Source organism: Medicago sativa, chromosome 6 (genome assembly GCF_051527215.1).
Source record: "Medicago sativa cultivar Bolivia chromosome 6, Bolivia_mono, whole genome shotgun sequence".
Classification (NCBI taxonomy): Eukaryota; Viridiplantae; Streptophyta; class Magnoliopsida; order Fabales; family Fabaceae; genus Medicago; species Medicago sativa.
In genome coordinates this window covers 71646607-71665686 of record NC_140754.1, presented here as the reverse complement: position 1 = coordinate 71665686, position 19080 = coordinate 71646607, and the positions used below count along the sequence as shown (strand labels likewise).

At 34.4% G+C, this 19080-nt stretch overlaps 1 long non-coding RNA gene across 1 annotated transcript; it reads right to left on the bottom strand.

The window, feature by feature from the left end:
- Positions 1-3015: 3015 nt before the first annotated feature.
- LOC146916654 (uncharacterized) lies at positions 3016-3637 on the bottom strand. Its single transcript, XR_015015204.1, has 2 exons — positions 3498-3637; positions 3016-3395 (listed from the first exon to the last, which is right to left on the bottom strand). It is a non-coding gene; the product is annotated as an uncharacterized LOC146916654 (long non-coding RNA).
- Positions 3638-19080: the final 15443 nt, after the last annotated feature.

Genomic DNA, 19080 nt, shown 5'->3' with positions numbered 1-19080 from the left:
TGAAAGTCTTGATCAACTTTTCAAATCTTTCAAACGAGAGACATGCTAGAAGTACATTGACGTTGTGTGTGTTAACATATTTTGATATCCATTTGAAGATTGGGACTCCAAGGTATGTGAAGAGCAAGGTTCCAATTGTGAAACATAACAATTTGGTGATGTTTTTCATTCTACTGCGAGTGATTCCTATATGAAAGTGAGAAAAACACAGGGAGGGGGTGTGTGTTGAATTGTGTTAGTTTTTTCTTCTTTTTAAAACTAAGTCTAATGTTCAGAGTCTGATAGAGTTCAGAGTCTGGAACAGAGTTCAGAGTCTTTTGCAGCGGATAAAGTAAAGAGATAAAGAGAAGAGAAAGACACAAAGCAATTATATAGGTTCCTTCCACAATTCGGAAGTAGTCATGCCCCCCTTGCACTTCCAATTAGAGTTCACTAAAATCAATATCGGATTACAATTGCTTAAGCACAAAAGCAAGAGACTTCAAACAACTCAAGCATAAAAGCAAGAGGTTTCCTATGCTCAAGCACACACACAAGAGACTTCCTATGCTCAAGCACAAAAGCAAGAGACTTCTAAACAAACACAGTCACAAAGAAAAATGTTTGAGGTTGAACACTTGATATACAATCAGTGGTGTTCATAAATACAAATCAGATACAGACTCTTAAGACACTAGAATTTCTAAGATATGAAAGTTGTTAAGAAATTCTAAGTGAACTTGATGTGAAAACAATTTCAGCAGAGTTTTGACACTTGTAAAATTGTTGTGAGTCAAAAGAGTCGTTGTTGACTTATTTTTATAAGCCATTTTTTTACTTTAATTGCTTTTTAGCTTATTCAAATAAGTGATTATTCGAACAATAGCTTATTTAAGCTTATTGAGTCAAATCTTTGCAATAAGAAATGTGTTCTTCTTAGAGCACCTATTTTTACGTTAATTGCTTATTTTCTTTAAGTCTTTTGCTTAATTTATTTTGTGTTTGTTCTTACTTTCTATTTAGTAGTTATTCCATATTAGTCTCTTAAGATTTAAGATGTTTATTTTAATTATTTTATTACTCATTCAATGCTCATCTATTTATTTATTCATTTGCTCCATTCATGCATGCATTGTTTATTTGTTCATTTATTTATTTATTCGAAGTTTTGCATGCATATTTACTTACTTGTGTATTTACTGCATTCTCATTCATTTCATTTTCATATTCATATTGCATTCTCTTATCTTTTACCCTTTCACTTTTCTTTTCATTTTTGGACTGTTTGGTTAAACACAAATGGTACTTTTATAATAAACATAGTGAAAAAGGGTTGGTCTGACGTATGACTTTTCACACCCGGATAATTCCTGTTCCTGACGTATGACTCGTGATCTTGGGATTATCCTCACTATTAATTTAAAATATTTTCATAATAAAAAGAATGAAAAAGGGTTGATTTGACGTATGGCTTTTCACATCCCGGATGGTTCCTATCCCTGACATATGGCTCGTGATTTTGGGATCATCCTCATTCTAAAAAACTTTAAAATCAATTCAACACACTTAAATTCCCTTTTTTTTTAAGGAAAATGGATTATGTTTTATCTATTCCTCCGACACATACAAAGTTTAAGCCTCCTAGTGCGAGAACACAAGCTTTTGTTGTATAGGCGGAATGTGATATAAACGTTATTGGTTAATAACTTGTTTTCTTTAACCAGATATTGTTTTATCCATTCCAATGACACATACACATGCCTAAGCCTCCTAATGCGAGCATACAAGCATTGTTGTATCAGCGGAATGCGACATAAGCATTATTCGTTAAAAACAACCAACCCACAAATCTTTTTTACAAAGAACTACGTAGCTTTGAGTTTCCCATTGCACACATGAATACGTAGGAGCGGGATCGCAACATCTCGTCAAGCACCCCAAATAAAAAATCTTTTTCTTGTTTTAATAATGTAGAAATAAGAAACCACTATACAGACAAATAACCTAAACCTGTGAGAGTAAGGGAACCTTCCCCCTAAATGGTTCCCGTTGAGTACAACAGATGCGAGGGGTGCTAACACCTTCCTCTCGCATAACCAACTTTTGAACCCATCTCATGGTCCATAGGCCATGTTCACCCAAGGTTTTATCGATATTTTCCTTTCCCTCTTTTGGGATAAATAAAGTTCGGTGGCGACTCTGTTAGTGTTTCGAGTGTTTACACTTGTGGCCATTTCTTTTTTTTTTTTTGGCACCGCGACAATATCGAAATTACCATAATACTCTTTGTTCTAAAATTACCAATTTACCCTCAGTCCTCAATTTACCAAAATGGCCTTATTCCTTAAGTGACTAAAATACCCTTCTCGCCTATAAATCCACTAATCCCTAAATCAAACACACAAACAAGTGATGTAACACAAGATAAATAAATAAACAAAATAAATAATCCTAGCGAAAATCGATGTGTTAGGCATGGCAGAGGCGTGAACGGTGAGCGGCAAGGATTTGGTGCGCAACAATATGTAACACACCCACTCACGTAGTAATAGAAAATGTTTTAGTCATTTTTTTGTCCGCATTGAGCATAGCTCGGTTGCAGGGACATGCATTGTTATATGCAGGGGCCGGGGTTCGAACCCTGGACACCCCACTTATTCACCTTGAAAAAGATGAATTCTAGCCACTAGGCTACTTGACAAAAAAAGGTGCTTTCTCTCACCAAAACCAAGAAGAAGATTGCAACACGTTAATAGCTTAATTAGGGAGATGAATAAGGCATACAATCAATTGTGTATTGAATAGCATGAATCAGTGAATCAAGAATCAATGATTCATGTTGTTTCTTTTAAAGTTTGGTGAAACGGCGCTTCGGCTAAACCCTAGCAGAAACTATTAGATAAAAGTTTGGTGAATAATAGATAAAAGTACATAAATTATTATGAAAAAATGCATTTAATTTTTTTTCAGATATCATGAACGTACATATGAGGAAATCCTATCTAGGTAGGGATCTTAACTCTTTACAATCATCTGTAAGACCTCAAAGAAGCATTTTATTTAAAAAAAATTGGGGGACTATACCAAAACCCAAGGAAACAAATACTACTACTATAGAAATCTGCCTTGTTAAACACCTTAACAAGAAAACCCAATGGGATAAAACTTGGTGAAGGAAAAAAGAGTGCAGGGTGTACACATAAAATTAAATTTAACAGCTAGATAAACATAATTTATATTTTTAAATAAAAATTAAAAGTTGAAATATTGTGATGTCCCCTAGTTTCAATTGTGCAATTATGGACCTTAATTAAGATCATCTACCAAACAAACACCAGTAAAACACTTAAAATATGGAGGTTCACCCATCTTTGGACAATCAGCGTCAGAAACGCAAGGAAAAACCCAGATTGTTGCTACATTGTCAGATAAAGAAAAAAAATGTTACTAAAATATAATAAAATAGGATGTACAAAAAAATTAGAAAAATTAAAAAATGGTGTAAAGAAAATGCATACGCATTGTGGTTTCAGTCCTCTCGAACGCCGCTTCTCCAAGAAATAGAGAAAGAAAGATAATCAAAGAATAAATAAACAGAAGAAACCGAGCCATATTTTTCATCAGTTGAATGTACTAAAGAGATTTATTTTGATCCTTTTATAGTTAAAACCTGATTGCTTTTTTAATTTCTTCAACAGTTATTTGCTCTTAGAAATAGCAAAAAGCAATTTAAAAAAGAGTAATTAATTTAAAATGTGTCCGATCAAATATGTTGCGTGTGACCCTTCAACTCACTCAATATATTATCTTTCATGCATTTAACATTAAACTTTTAAATCCTCGTGAGCTTAGCTCAGTTGGTATGAATATTGCATATTATATGTAGGGGGCCGGGGTTCGAATCCTGGACACTCCACTTCTCCACAATTAAATTGTGTGAGTTCTAGCCACTAGGCTACTTGACAAAAAAAAAATTAACAAAAAAATAAGTTTATAAATTTATGAAGATGGATTATCCGCAATTAGAAAAAGTATAATTATCCACATTAATACAAAAAACTAATTATAAATATAAATAATAAAAAGTTAAGTTTATAAATTTATGAAGATGGATTATCCGCAATTAGAAAAAGTATAATTATCCACATTAATACAAAAAACTAATTATAAATATAAATAATAAAAAGTTTTTTCTAAGCTCAGTTGGTATGGACGATGCATATATGCAAGGTTCAGGGTTCGAACCCTGACCACCACATGACCACCACAAAAAAAAAAGGGTTTTTCTAACCTGTGCAATGTTGCTTAGCTTAAGCCTTAACTAGACTTTTGACCCGTGTGCGCACGGGTCTTTTTGCTAAACATAAAACAATTAAAATTGTTCTAATCGGTTTTTTAACAAAATTCACAAATAAAAAAAGATGTTAATTTTTTATGATTAGTATTTCTAAACAATGAAATAGTAAATGATGAATTCTCTCAACTAAACTTATATTGTGTTGGCAACAACGTTACGTGGCAGATTTGTCTAAAGGGTGGTTGACGATGAGATTTTAATGAGTTTTCATCTGTTCGATCAGGGTTAGATAGTTGTTTTAGTTTTCACTCTTGTTTTCTATGAATGAGATCTTTTTTTTTTTTTGAGATCTTTTTGTTTTGTTATAGCTTGGTTAGAGTATTTATTTTTATTCATTTTTTGCGTATTTATGTACTCTTTCTATAGATTTCTAGTGTACTTATATTAATTGAAATATATTTGTCATTATTAAAAAAGTTCATATTAAAATATTCAATCCTACTTGACCAAAAAAAAAATATTCAACCCTACACTACATTTGAAAAAGGAAATTGTATAGTGATTCAAATTGCTCTAAGTTGTTTTTGGCAATGATCAATTTTTTTTGTTTGTGCCAAAGACACCGTATGAATATCTACTTTTCAAGCAAATTACTTTTAAGGGTCGAGTGAATTTTGATCTATGATTATTCACTTTAGAGGAGACAAATTATTTTCAATACCATATTAGAATGATGATCAAATTCTATAAATTTTGCAACTTGAATAATCATATGTCATTTGTGTAAAGACAATAGTGAAGAATATAAGTTCAACTTTCAACACGATATAACAATCAAGAAGCTTAGAGCATCCACAATATTTGTAAACTAAAAAGAGTCCTTATATAGGCGATGATAACTAATAGGTGTTCAATTTTTTTCTTTCTCCGATGAGTATCCCTAATATGTTGGAGTCCCAACCGAATATTCTTTCACCTTAGCCAGCATTGTTTGAATAAGCATCCATCCTTACTTATCACATCGAGAACTCCTCGCTTGTCTTATGATGCATTCTTGTTAAACTTGTGTTACCAACCGAATATTCTTTCATACCAACTTCCATGTTTCATGATTAATCAATTAGCTTCCATGGCGCTACTCTGATTCCCACTGGTTGGATTAGACCATTACTCTAATCCATTAGAGCAATTGAGACTTCAATTCATGCTTATCACTTGATTACTTACTTCTTGAGATGTTCCATGTTGCAATTGAGACTTCAATTCATGCTTATCACTTGATTATCTTATACTCATAATACTTGACTTGGGGTAAACCTCACATTCTTGCTAGTTAGATTTACCGGCTGGGGTATACATGTCATACTTGAACTTGTTTCCGAGTAAACTCAAATTCCTTTGACAAACTCGTCTTGTACTTGAACATATCTTTCTTAAACATTTAACCTTGTACCTTCGCATTCTCGCGTACTATATTTTGCTTAATCATACCAATGCTTGCTCGTTGATTTTTTTTTTCTTTTAAAGAAAACTTTGTAAACTAGCGCACGGGTCAATGACGTTGATAATTTTCTACTTTATAGTATATTGAGTTTAGGCCCGGCCGTTGCTCTAAAATCATAGAACGAGTTGTTAACACATACGTGTCATCAAATCTAGACTCTAATAAGTCTAGCCCGCTCTACGAATGTAGTAGCAAACCGGTTCCTAGAAAATCTCGTGATTTTTCCAAAATGTCAACTTCAATCACCCATACGCGCAATTTTTTTTTCTTTCTAAAATTCTTTAAACTTTATAACTCAACATCATATCAAGCCTTAGCAAGTCTTTTAAGCAAAACATAGATTCGAGAGATACGTCATAATTCCACATAATCCGTGAACCTTGTGATTTCTCATAACTTTGCACCACTTTAACTTCTTACTTCATACCTCATGCATAAACATCCGTGACTTTCCTTCTAGATGTCGGAACTTCTATACTCTTAATTTTGGATCATTCTTAACTCTTGACTCATTAACTTCCAGAGTTACCTTAAACCGTATCGATTTCGTTGATGGTTGCCCATGTCTTTTCCTTGGAAATCTTAGGATATGATATGCATTCATTACTTGATGTCATAAAATATTTTCGTCACATAAAAGGTATTTGTGGAAACATCTCTCTAATAGTCATTGCAAACCATAGGGACGAACGAATAGGTTTCATAAAAAAAACAGAAAGTTTCGTCCCAGGCTTGCTATTGGTGAGCTTCTCCGACTCTATTTTTCAGAAAACATTTATTGCATAAAATTCTTATTCTCAAGTATACAATGCACATCATTCATTCCTATCATCGTAAAATATTCTATAACATAGGCATGGCAATCCTCAACCTTTTTTGATACAATTATTGGCACGTCGGAAATCATTGTCTTAATCCTGTTAACATAATACTTTCTCTTGATTCCCTAACTTCCTCCACTACTAATAACTTACCTCATTACGTTGCCACTTACTCAACTTCCCGAACGTACATGTACTTAACTTCATTCATATAATACTATCCCTGATAGCCTGCTGACTTCGTCAACATAAGTCGACTTCTCACTATCTTGTAACCTTGTACTGTCATTTCAGAATATCATAAATCCGTTCCAACATCTCTTACCGAAACTTTCGGTCATGATTAGATATATATATCCAACTTCTTCGTTTACGGGTACATTAAGTATCACTATCATCTTACCCGACATTGTCGGAACGTTCCTTCTTAACATGCCTTACATTCCCGGAGGTTTCACACTTGCACCTGATTAGTTCACCGGCCACCTTTTGGCACGGTCAAACTTCTTCATCACATACTTCGTTCCTCCTGGGTCCTATTCAGCTCTCAAGCATCCATTCTAATCGTTAAATGCTAAATTGAGTTGATCAGGCTCAACTAACATCAACAAATAGAACATTTACCCGGAACCCAATGGTCCCACTACCTTAGTTGTAATTTAATGACCCAAGGCACGGTCTGAATCGACCTGCTCTGATACCAAATGTAACACCCATACTAGACGTATCTAGAAAGTCTAGCAAGTGCATGACTTTTAGTACTGGATACATTAAAATATACAACATTAGATACATACGAATGAATATTTATACAACAAATTGCGTTCATACGTAATTCACCTAATACATCTCAACCATACATATATAATTTAATTCCTGAAATCCAAAGCATCCTACAGCGATACGAACGCACACTAGCTGAACATCCATCCGCCTTCAAGCTTGCATATCCATCTACTTATCTGAAACAAATAAGGATTGGGATGAGACATAATGTCTCAGTGAGTTCCCCTAAATCCTAGGCTATAGGCAACCTCAAGGGGAAACCTAAGGTCACCACGTGTCTACATTACAACCTGACGGTTGATTATACGTGTGTGGGGACTTGCATACTTAGACGGTAGTGCATACTAGAGCCGTCATAGTCTTAACTTACTTGTTATAGGCTTCACTTCCTATACGTGTCATGGCGGCCGAGGGAACCTAGGACCGCATTGCCAAGAATACGCTCTACGTATCGAGGCCTAAACATAACATAATCATGGCACGATTCTAAACCAGACGATTAGGGGAAAACCTAAGATCGTCATCGGTATCATAATCTTTACTTGCTCTATACATAACTTGTACATGCTTGTAGCATCTAATGCTCTTGTTCTTAAACATGGTCTTGCATGGACTCATTCTACATGCCATAACATAATCATATTTATATCATACATAAACGTATCTAAATTGATTCATTATGTTAGCGTTGAACAAACAGTTATTATCTTGATTCTTTTTACGTAGAGCCCCGGGTGGAGTAACCCCGAGAACAATCCCATAAATGACCGATGTACGTACATCGGACTCCCTCGGTGTCGTGCGGGTCCCTTGCGGCTTGAACCGTTCCCCTTAGGTTGAGAACCTCCCGTATCCCCCTGGCGTGGATAACAAGAGACACGAGCACCGCCATGCGGTTATAATCTTAGTCTTGCGGTTTTGGTGACATGCGGGTCCCTTACGGCTTGAATCGTTCTCATAATGAGAACCCCTTATATCCCCCTGATGTGGATAGCAAGAGACATTCCGCCTACTTATACATGTCATGGTCTTGTCATTAACTTAGGATTAACCTAATCATGCATACATGTTTACCTCGGATCCTTGAATCGATCCGATTAATGGTAAAATCTTACTTGTTCATACTTATCCATTCTTAATCATGTTGGAGTGTTTAACCAAACAAACCACATCTTAACATGCTTGTTATATCTTAATCATGTTCATGTGCGAAGATCATATACTTCGCTTTCTATCAATCTAGGAGTTCATGCTAACTTGCTAGTTCTCGACTACTATGTCGAGGCTCTAGTTCTCCCTTGCTTAATGGATAATTTACTACCTGATTCATGACTTGATTATCTCGTATTCCATGCCTTACTAACATGCTTAATACTTGCTTCACATCATAAGAATCATGTTTCCTTTAATCATCATTTAGGACCTTGGTTTGAGGGGTTTACTTTCGTAAAAAGACACCACGGAGAAAACCGCATCGCGAATCCCCATGTCTGCCTGAAGCAAGCAAAACAGTAAGGTTTCTCACTGTCTTACTCGCCTAGGCGAGTGATTCTGCTGGGGAGGCAGTGATAACTCGCCGTGGCGAGTTGGGGGCGAGCAGGACCCCCCTTTCGGAGTTCTAGCTCGCCGTGGCGAGTAATAGCTCGCTGTGGCGAGTTAGGACAGTCCAGAACATTTAAAAATGCTATTTTTGACCCAAAAACCTAAAACCAAGTGTCTCTATGTGTTTTGGAACATATTTGATCATTGGAAACTTATAAAACATTCATTTGGCAAGTATAAACATGTTTTGCATGCATTGCAAGAAAAGGGGCAACTATCACAATACATAATCCTAGACTTTTCATAGTTTTCATAATAAACTAATATGGCATAAACATGATCCCAAAGGGTAGGAAAACTAGTTATGGAACTCACCTAACAAGTTTCTTGAGACATTCCAAGCTTCCAAGCCCAAACATCAAAACCCTAACTTGATTCTATTGAAATCTTAGCCCATGCCATCAAACTTGTCATCCTTTTTCCTTGCAAACCAAGACTCCTTGTTAAGCTCAAAGCCATGCTCCAACACCACCCTCAATCACACATAACCAGACCTTAACCTCAAGAGAACTCCTTGTGAGAGAGAGTATTGAAATCATCCATTCCATACTCATGCTACATCCTTGATCTTGTTAAATCCATAACATATACTAGCTCAAGCTTCAAACATAGCCCTCACTCAACACCAATCAAACCCTAGGTTTCCAATCACTTATTCAAGAGAAGAAATAGAAGAAATCAAACATAAATCATACCTCCTTAATCTTAAATGATCATAAAGGAACAAGTTTAGAAGCTTACCATGAGAGGATGAGGTTCCATGGAAGATTGGTGAAGAGGAAAAGAGAGAGTGGCGTGAGAGATGAGAGGAAAGGGAGGATTCAAACAAACTCTAGCTTGCATACTTCTCTATAATCTTGAAGAAACATAAGTTAAAGCCTTGCCTTGAGGGAAGAAGATTTGCAAAGGTTTGATGGAGGAAAAGAGAGGAAGATGGCGATGGGTTAGAGAGAAGGGAGAGCAAAACTTTCTCTCAACCCTAGAGAGAGAAACACAAGGGAGAAATGAGATATTTTGTGCCCAACACAAATAAATATCCTTTCAACATGCGATTACCATTTTGCCCTTGCCATAAGCGTGTTTTAAACATCGCTGATACTTTATCCACATTGTGCTGACATGTCATAAAATATTTCCAATACTTACTTTCCATGAATTAAATTCATCTGACACGGTCAACGGGTAATATACCGATACTATCAGGCAGGATATTACATTGACAATGAAGCTAAAATTTCGTGTGTTTCTGACAGTGATTGTCCAGAGGCTACAAAACCATTGATTTTAACATGTATTGATAGTATTTGTGAGTACACTGTGAAGTGGAAGAAATAGTCAAAGAAATGTGGTTTGAATTGTGACCCTTTTTAAATTTAATCCTAAAAGTTAACAAGTTTATGTACGCAAGAAAATTCTTGGTAAATGTTAGTTAGATAAAAGAAGAATAAAAAGTCTTTATATATTTAAACAATTGTTTTATCAAGGACCTAAATGTTTTGGATAAAGTTAATTTATAAGCAGAATGATAAAACAATATTTATAATTAACTAAGGACCAGAGTATTCTGAATAAATATTAATTATTTTATCAAGGACCAAAATATTCTAGATGACAGTTATATGGTTGATTTAAAATCAAAGTGATAAAACAATATTAATGATTAATTAAAGGCCAGAGAACTCTGGAGAAATATTAAGAGCTTATTTTGCCAAAGACCAGAATGTTTATGGATAAGAGTTATATTGTTAATTTAGAGGTAGCATAATAAAGCAATATTAATGATTAATTAAGGACTAGAGAACTCTGGATAGATAGGACCTGAAAATTCTGGATATGTTATTAATGGTGATAGTGTGTGAGTAGTGTTTAAGGAAAATAATAAAAGAGTAAGGTTAAGAAGATTACACAAGAGAATTATCATGGTTCACCCAAAGCAAGCTACTTCTAGTCCCTACACTTCGTGTGAGATTTTTCACTATACTATTTTGCTATCAAAAACTTATGAATAGCACTCTGTGTTCTTGATATCAGATCAGTCTGTTACACTCTGTATTATCAACCTCAGCATACTTCTTACAATTCTTTGTTTTCGCAGAAGAAAGGTTGGAAAAATTCTTTCTCAAACTATTGTAATGAATAGACTTGAGAAATAGATTACACTTTGTATGATGAGATGGTTTTGGATCAAAGATGTTTCACATCTCATGTTTGAGATTTCAATAAACAAACCCAAAAGATTATGTTCCAATGATATAGTAAGAGAGCTTAGAGTTTGTTGTTTGTGAGTTTTTTAGACTAGTGATGATTCCACTTATGAAATGATTCTTTGTTATAAAAACTCTAGCTATTTCCTTCAAGTCTTCCTCTATTTATAGAAGATGTGAAACATGGTGACCACTTCATAAAGATGATATGTGGATCAAAATTATTGCCTAAGCTTGAAAACTATTTTGAGTGGAATTTATGTATGTGATGATGATTCACATTGGACTTACGATGTACATGAAAAATAGTCAAGTAGCCTGGTTAGTGACAGAAGTGTGCTTCTGAAATTCTTGCACAAAAGTAATGTGTAGGCATCCTAATCACACTATTTTACTATCACACATGATATAATTTGTAAGAATTAAATTGACATACATCGAATTATTATATAAAATTAGAACACACTTACTTGAAAACTATGAATACCAGACTCGTCGAGATTTGAGACAAAGTTTCTCTTGCCTTTCACATGCTCTGAACTTAGGGTTTTCAATGGAGCAAACCACTAATGAGCATAATAGTCAGAGTGATGACAAAGGGGACCTAGCCTCGCTATTTATAACCGTGCAACCCTAGGTACCACCCTTCATGGGCCTTAGTGTTTGGGCCTACACTTTGTTTCTACACAAATCATACTAAGTGCCAAAAAACCCATTATTTATTGATCACTCTTATTAGAGCCTAAGCATCATCAAATAGATTACAATTAATCTGTTGCTATTAAGAAAATTGTTGTTCACACTTCTGTTAAGGCTGAAAAACGCCACAAAAAAGACCGAAATACCCCACCGGAAGTTAACTGCCAAAGTAGCGTAGCTAACCGGCGGCAGTTAACTACTGCGACATCCATCGACAGTTAACTTTCACTGCGATCCAGATACAAATCCAGGCAGAACTCACTCTTCCCTTATCTCTCATCCATTATCAACTATCAATCTCTCTCAAAATCTCTACCAAAATCACCCAATCTCTCTTTTTTTCAAAATTCATCCAAATTTATTCAACAAAATCACAAGTAAGTTATCATAGTCCTATTGTTTTTTTTTTATAATTTTAGTTTTAGGTTAATTTAATTTTTGTTGTTTTCCTATTTTTATAATTTTAGTTGTTTAGTAGATTTACAAGTAAGATATTATGATTCATTTTTAGAGTATATGTAAGTTGATTACTTTTGTTAAAATGTTTGCATGTTTATCTTATAGTTATGAGTTTTTGGTTAATTTAAATTTTGGTGTTTTTCTATTTTTATAATTTTAGTTTTTGAGTAAATTTACATGTAAGATATTATGATTCATTTTTAGAGTAGATTTAAGTTGATTAATTTTGTTAAAATGTTTGTATGTTTATGTTACAGTTATGAGTTTTAGGGTTTATGTATAATTTGCGCTTCAAGTGTTTGATGAAATGTTTGAATGAATTTTTCATTTACCATTTAATTTCTTATGGTGTAGATTTGAAACAATAGACAATTGGTTCAAAGCTCAAGTACGTTTCAACGGTGGAAACTGTCATTTGTTCAAGGTCCCGGTCGACACCACGCTAAAGGATCGGAAGGATCAATTGAACGAAATCAATCAAGGACTCAACCACGGAGATACAAGGAGGGTGGAGGAACTTCAGTATGCACGTCCGAGTTATTTGCAGACCGAAAAAATAATGCTGACATACGATGACTGCGTGAAGAGCATGTTCCCGATAATTGAGATGGAAGCGACATTGCTGAGATCGCCTGCACATATTCTCAAGAGTTTGATTCTGCCATAAAATTATGTTTAGGTAGCATCATTATTATGTATTGTCTTTATTTTATTGGAATTTAAGTTTATTTCTTGTTAGTTTGTTGAATATGTATTGAATTATCGTATACTTAGGGTAGAGGTTTGCAGATTCTTTGGAAAGTCAAAGAATGAAGAAAACACAACATGTATTCTAGCAAATCAACTTTATAGGTTTTCACATCGAATTCCTTCGTATAGGATGAGTGTCACGGAAGGGAATGCACCTCAAAGAGGTTTCTTTGAATTGGATTGTGCTCCTCTGTCAATTGAAACTCGTCAGTTGGCAGGACAGTAAAATTTAATTCAAAGCAACCTGTTGGAATGCATTCAATATGAAAACCTATAAAGTTGATTTTCTAGAATACATGTGTTGTGTTCTCTTCATTCTTTTGACTTTTCAAAGAAAGTTGCAAATCTCTATCCGAAGTATACGACACTTAAATGCCAAGATTTTCAGTAAACTTCCAAAAATGAAACTTAAATCCAACATCATGATGATACCACATATTTATGGAGAATGTAATGTAGATGAAATTAAAAATAAATAAAATTTTGTATTTTTTTTAATTGATTGTGTATTTGTGCAACTTTATTCAAATTTATTCAGTACGCAACTTTAATCAAATTTATTCAATACGCAACTTCATTCAAAGTACCAAAATGTAAACCAAAATGCGCAGCATATAAAAAAACATAAAAAAAACATCCAAAACAATTAGACATTACAAGCCATTACATTTAATCATCTTCCTCGTCACATAAGTCAATTGGGTTGTCCTCGACAGTCTCTGGGGCACCAGCTTTTGATTGAGGACCAAAGTAAGAAGTCCTTCGAATTGGTTGGGGCACCTGCCTGGAATGATTGTAGACCAACACTTTCGAATTGATTTTCTTACGGAACCATCGCATTCGATTCCTTATCATGTCACAGTCGATTTTGCTTTCTCCTTTTTACCCTCTTTTTTTTATTTAGCATCATCGCTCTGTTTCTAAGACATGTCTACACAATGCAAGCATCAGATCAAAACTTACTCTAATTCTAAAAATTATAACACAAATTCCTAACAATTTCTAACAATACTTAACAATTCCTAACATTTTCTTACACAGTTCAATCAATTCTACTCTTATCAACATCTAACAAATCAATAAATCATAATTATCTAACATCATAAAATCAAAAATCAACAAAACATAATTATGTGACAATTTATCCAAAAAATCTAAAAATTCAATAAAAAAAAAACAACGCAATAGGATAATAACACTTACTTGATTTTGTGTTTGTAATTGGCGTTGAATGGCTTTACCTTGGAGAAAATCGCACCTAAGAGTCTCAAAACTGCAACAATGGAGTTTTGGAAATTTCTATGTCTGTTCTGTTCTTATAACAGAGCATCGGCAATTAATTGCCGATGGAACCACTGTAGTTAACTTCCGCCGGTTCATTGCATCGGTAGTTAGCTGCCACCGGGGAATTCACATCTTTTACAGATTTTTTTTAGCCTTTAAAGAGGTGTGAACAACAATTTTCTTTTATTAAAACCAAAACCAACAATTGATTGTGGCCCACAAAATATTAAAATAAATTCTAACATTCTCTAACTTGGGCAAAATCAATCGTGTATTTTTAATTTGAAGAAAACATTGTTGAAAGCGACTCTTGGACTGATAACAAACTTCCTAATGTGGCCACTAAATGATCCCAAGATGCAACATTTACTTAAGACTCCATTTAACAAAAAACTGAATGATATCGAATCATGGTGGTAGTTATATCCTTATTGATACAACACTTTCCATGGTTACAAATATCACCAATTCCGTCGACTAGTCATCTGTGTAGAGTGTAACAAGAAATGATATGTCAACGTGATCATCAACCATACTATCATTTTCATTGTCGGTTTCCTTAAAAAAAATCATTTTCACTGTCGGACTTCAATTTCTATCAAATGCCTTAAAACTAGAGAAATTATGTGGTTCAGGGAAAACCACATTGCCTCAGCTCCAAAATAATGTTGATCACCAACATAACGATCCCATTAACACTGAGCTCTAAATTTCATGTGTATATAATATCTCAGCTCCAAAATATTATTGATCACCGACATAGTGATACTGTTAACACTGAGCTCAAATTTTCACACATAAAACATCAGCTCCAGAATATTGTTGACAGTCGGCATAGAGATCCTCTCAAAATTGAGCTCAAATTTTTCACATGTAATGTCTCCACTCCAAAATAGTGTCAATCACCGACATGGTGATCCCATCAACACAGAACTTTAATGTTTCACATTTGATATTTGATATATACAAGAATTCATCTCATCATCAATAATTAAATTGAATGAAAATTCACATCAATATATCAAAGAAAATAAGCGAAATATAAATTCAACATCATAAAAGTGATGGAATGAAATTCAGACTCCCACTAACCAAACACATCAAATGAATTTACAATAATCATGTATTGAATGTGACTCTTTAAATAAAATGAGTCTAAATCATATGGTTAAAAGAACAATAAACGTCAAAGTTAGGGAACCAATGAATGTAATAAATAATTTATTACCATAAATTATGGGAGTTGGGAGCCACTAATTTCAATATCGACAATTTCTAAGGGTTTATAAATGCTAGCTGTAACCTTTAGTTTTAGTAAATTTGCTTCTAATGCAATCCACACAAGTACCTGGATCATCAAACTTTAAGAAAGGTAGAATATTTACTTTGATTAATTTCTCAGCTCTTTCCCCAATAAATATGATCCAAGTGCTTATGCCATAAAGTAAAGGATGTCTTCCTCAACATTAGACCTTATAGCAATAAAAGTTTTGACAACGAAAGACAAAGCAAGGTTATGTGAAGTCAAAGACAACTTATATAAACCATCAACAAAAGATCCAGGAAGTCATGAACCATCTAATAGAGACCAATTATATAGATGAACAAAGGATGAAGAAAGGTTATGTGAGTTTAATCTCAAACTTAGTTTTCTACCTCCAAGAGTAAAACTAAAACAAAGTTGCTCCAACAAAGAAACACAAACAAGATTCATCCTAAAGGAACATATGTGAAACATATTTTTCAAAACAAGTTCAAAACTAGAATGTTAAATTATGGTGACATCTCCCACTGACTTCACAATTACTCCTAGATCATATTAATATGAAATTAAGTTGACATCTCTCACTGAATTCACAGTTACTCCTAGATCATATTAATCTGAAATTAAGTTGACATCTCCCACTGACTTCACAGTTACTTCTAGATCATATTAATATGAAATTAAGTTAACATCTCCCACTGACTTCACAACTACTCATAGATTATAACATTGTAATATTTTTACGTCCAATAACTTTTTCATTAGACATATGGAGACCAATATGGTCAGGTACTTTAACTTGTGAGTCATCTCCCACTTACCAAAAGGTTATTTCAGTTCAGACATGTTCTCCTAGAGATAACTCCAAATCTTACTTCCATTTCTTACAGTTTGACCCATATAGGATCTCAAAGGAAGTAGAACAATTATTCATTGATGGGAAAAAATAAATGAATTAAAATATGTCATAAGACAAGATATAGTCAAGTATGACACGAATCACCAATTATCAAGTGCATGCAATGTTCTAGACTCTTCTAGAAGCATATGGTATATAACACCCTAAACCCATAAACCGATAAATCACGCGAATAATACAAATCATGGAAAGGATTTAGATGCTACATTTTCTAAAAGTCCAAACATGCATAAATAATTTTTCAAAAACATCGCAGCGGAATAATATCATATATCATAACATCTCATCAACAGCTAAATAAAAATCTCCAAGTAGCCATGCCACATAAGCATAATACATCTCTAGAATAAGTCTAACACCTCAACATACTGAGTGATAAAATATCATAAAGTCATAAAACATAACAATAGACAGACATCTTAACCAGGACCCAACACACTAAGATTCTGAAAGTAAAAGACGATGTAGCTCCAAACCTAGCCTCCAGCATACTCACCAAGCAAAGCAACTACTAATCATGCACGCCGTCTACCGATCCATATGAATAAGGTAGGCGGTCAACCAAACGACAACTGGGGGTTAGATAACATTCCATAATTAAGGTATAATCAACCATAAGCATTTAAGGATTTCATGCATAACACATATACATACTCATCACTCCTAGAATACTAACATCACATGAATATTATCTCCAATACAATATAAATCATGTTATCATACTTCTATCATAGCATAGCAAGCATATTCATTCTTAGATCAAATCATAATCAAAGCTCATCATATTAACAACATCAAATCATTTCAAGAATTTCTCACCTCATTCCTTATTTAGCTTAACCAACTCAACAAATACAATTCGTCATTTCAAAAGTATAACCAAAAAAGCATTGTCACCAAAGAAATCACCAAATTATATACATATAATTCACACTTCATTGATGTCGCCAAAATAAACATCATCGATTAAAATCACCAAGTGTACAAGTATCACCAAAAATAACAAAAATCATCATGTACACGTCTTCACACAATTCACATATTTCACCAATTCAATAAATCACCAAGTTTCACCAATGCACATAATCACCAAGCACATGCTCAAATGATTCACATAATTCACCCATGCACATATTCACTTTGACTTAAATTTATGCAATGCGCATAAACACGACTCTATATGCATGTGGTACCGGTCGTCACCAAGGTCGTCACCTCAAGATAAACTGTATCTGTAACACCCATACTAGACGTATCTAGAAAGTCTAGCATGTGCGTTAGTTTAGTACTGGATACATTAAAATATACAACAATAAAACTACGAATGAATATATATATATACAACCAAATGCGTTCGTACATGATAATACAACTCAACTTTTCTAAGGTATAATAGATGCATCCTTGAATATCCTCATTGTCCTGCAGCGGTACGAATGAGCACTTGTCGCAACATCCATTCGGCTACTAGCTTGCTACTCCAACCTGTTTATCTGAAACAAATAAGGATTGGGATGAGACATAAGGTCTCAGTGAGTTCCCCTAAATCCTAGGCTATAGGTAACCTCAGGGGAAACCTACGGTCACCACGTGTCTAAAATACAACCTGACGGTTGATTATACGTGTGTGGGGACTTGCATACTTAGATGGTCGTGCATACTAGGGCCGTCATAGTCTTATCTCACTGGTTATAGGCTTCACTTCCTATACGTGTCATGGCGGTAGAGAGGAATCTAAAACCGCAATGCCAAGAATACGCTCTACGTATCAAGGCCTAACATTCTATAATCATGACACAATTCTAAACCAGACGATTAGGGGAAACCTAAGATCGTCGTCGGCATATCTTTCTCTATTTGCTCTAATGCATAATACGATGTTTCTAACAACGTATCTTTTCTTGCTATCATACTAGTTTTGACGATCTACATCTATGTTCTATTATTCTTGACGATCTACGTCAAGGCTCTACTAATTCTTGACGATCTACGTCAAGGCTCTATGACATAACATAAATATGTCTAATAAATATGCATAGTCAGATTCATTCATGAAGTTAGCGTTTAACAATCAAACATTATCTGAGTTCATTTTACGGAAAGCCCCGAGTGGAGTAACCTCGAGCGCAATCCCTATCTATCCGTTGGAAACCTATCTAAGGTATAACCAACGGCACTCCTGAAGTGACGTGCGGGATCCTTACGGCTAACCCCGTTTCACCTAATGGAAACCCCTTGAACCAACCTAGTGTGGACACAAGAGACATGGAACCTTTAACTTTAAAGTCTTGGTCTATATATATGCATGAGTATTAAATCTATACTAGCTATCTCTTTTACCTCGGATTCCTATAAGATCCAACTAGAGGTAAACTTATATGCTTGCTTAACTTGCTATGTGAAGAGATGTCTGATCAATTCATGTCTTGCCATAATTGTATGGCACTCTAGGTTCTATACGAAGCGGATACTCTATATCACTTCGCATCTAATCAAGCATACTACTCATGCC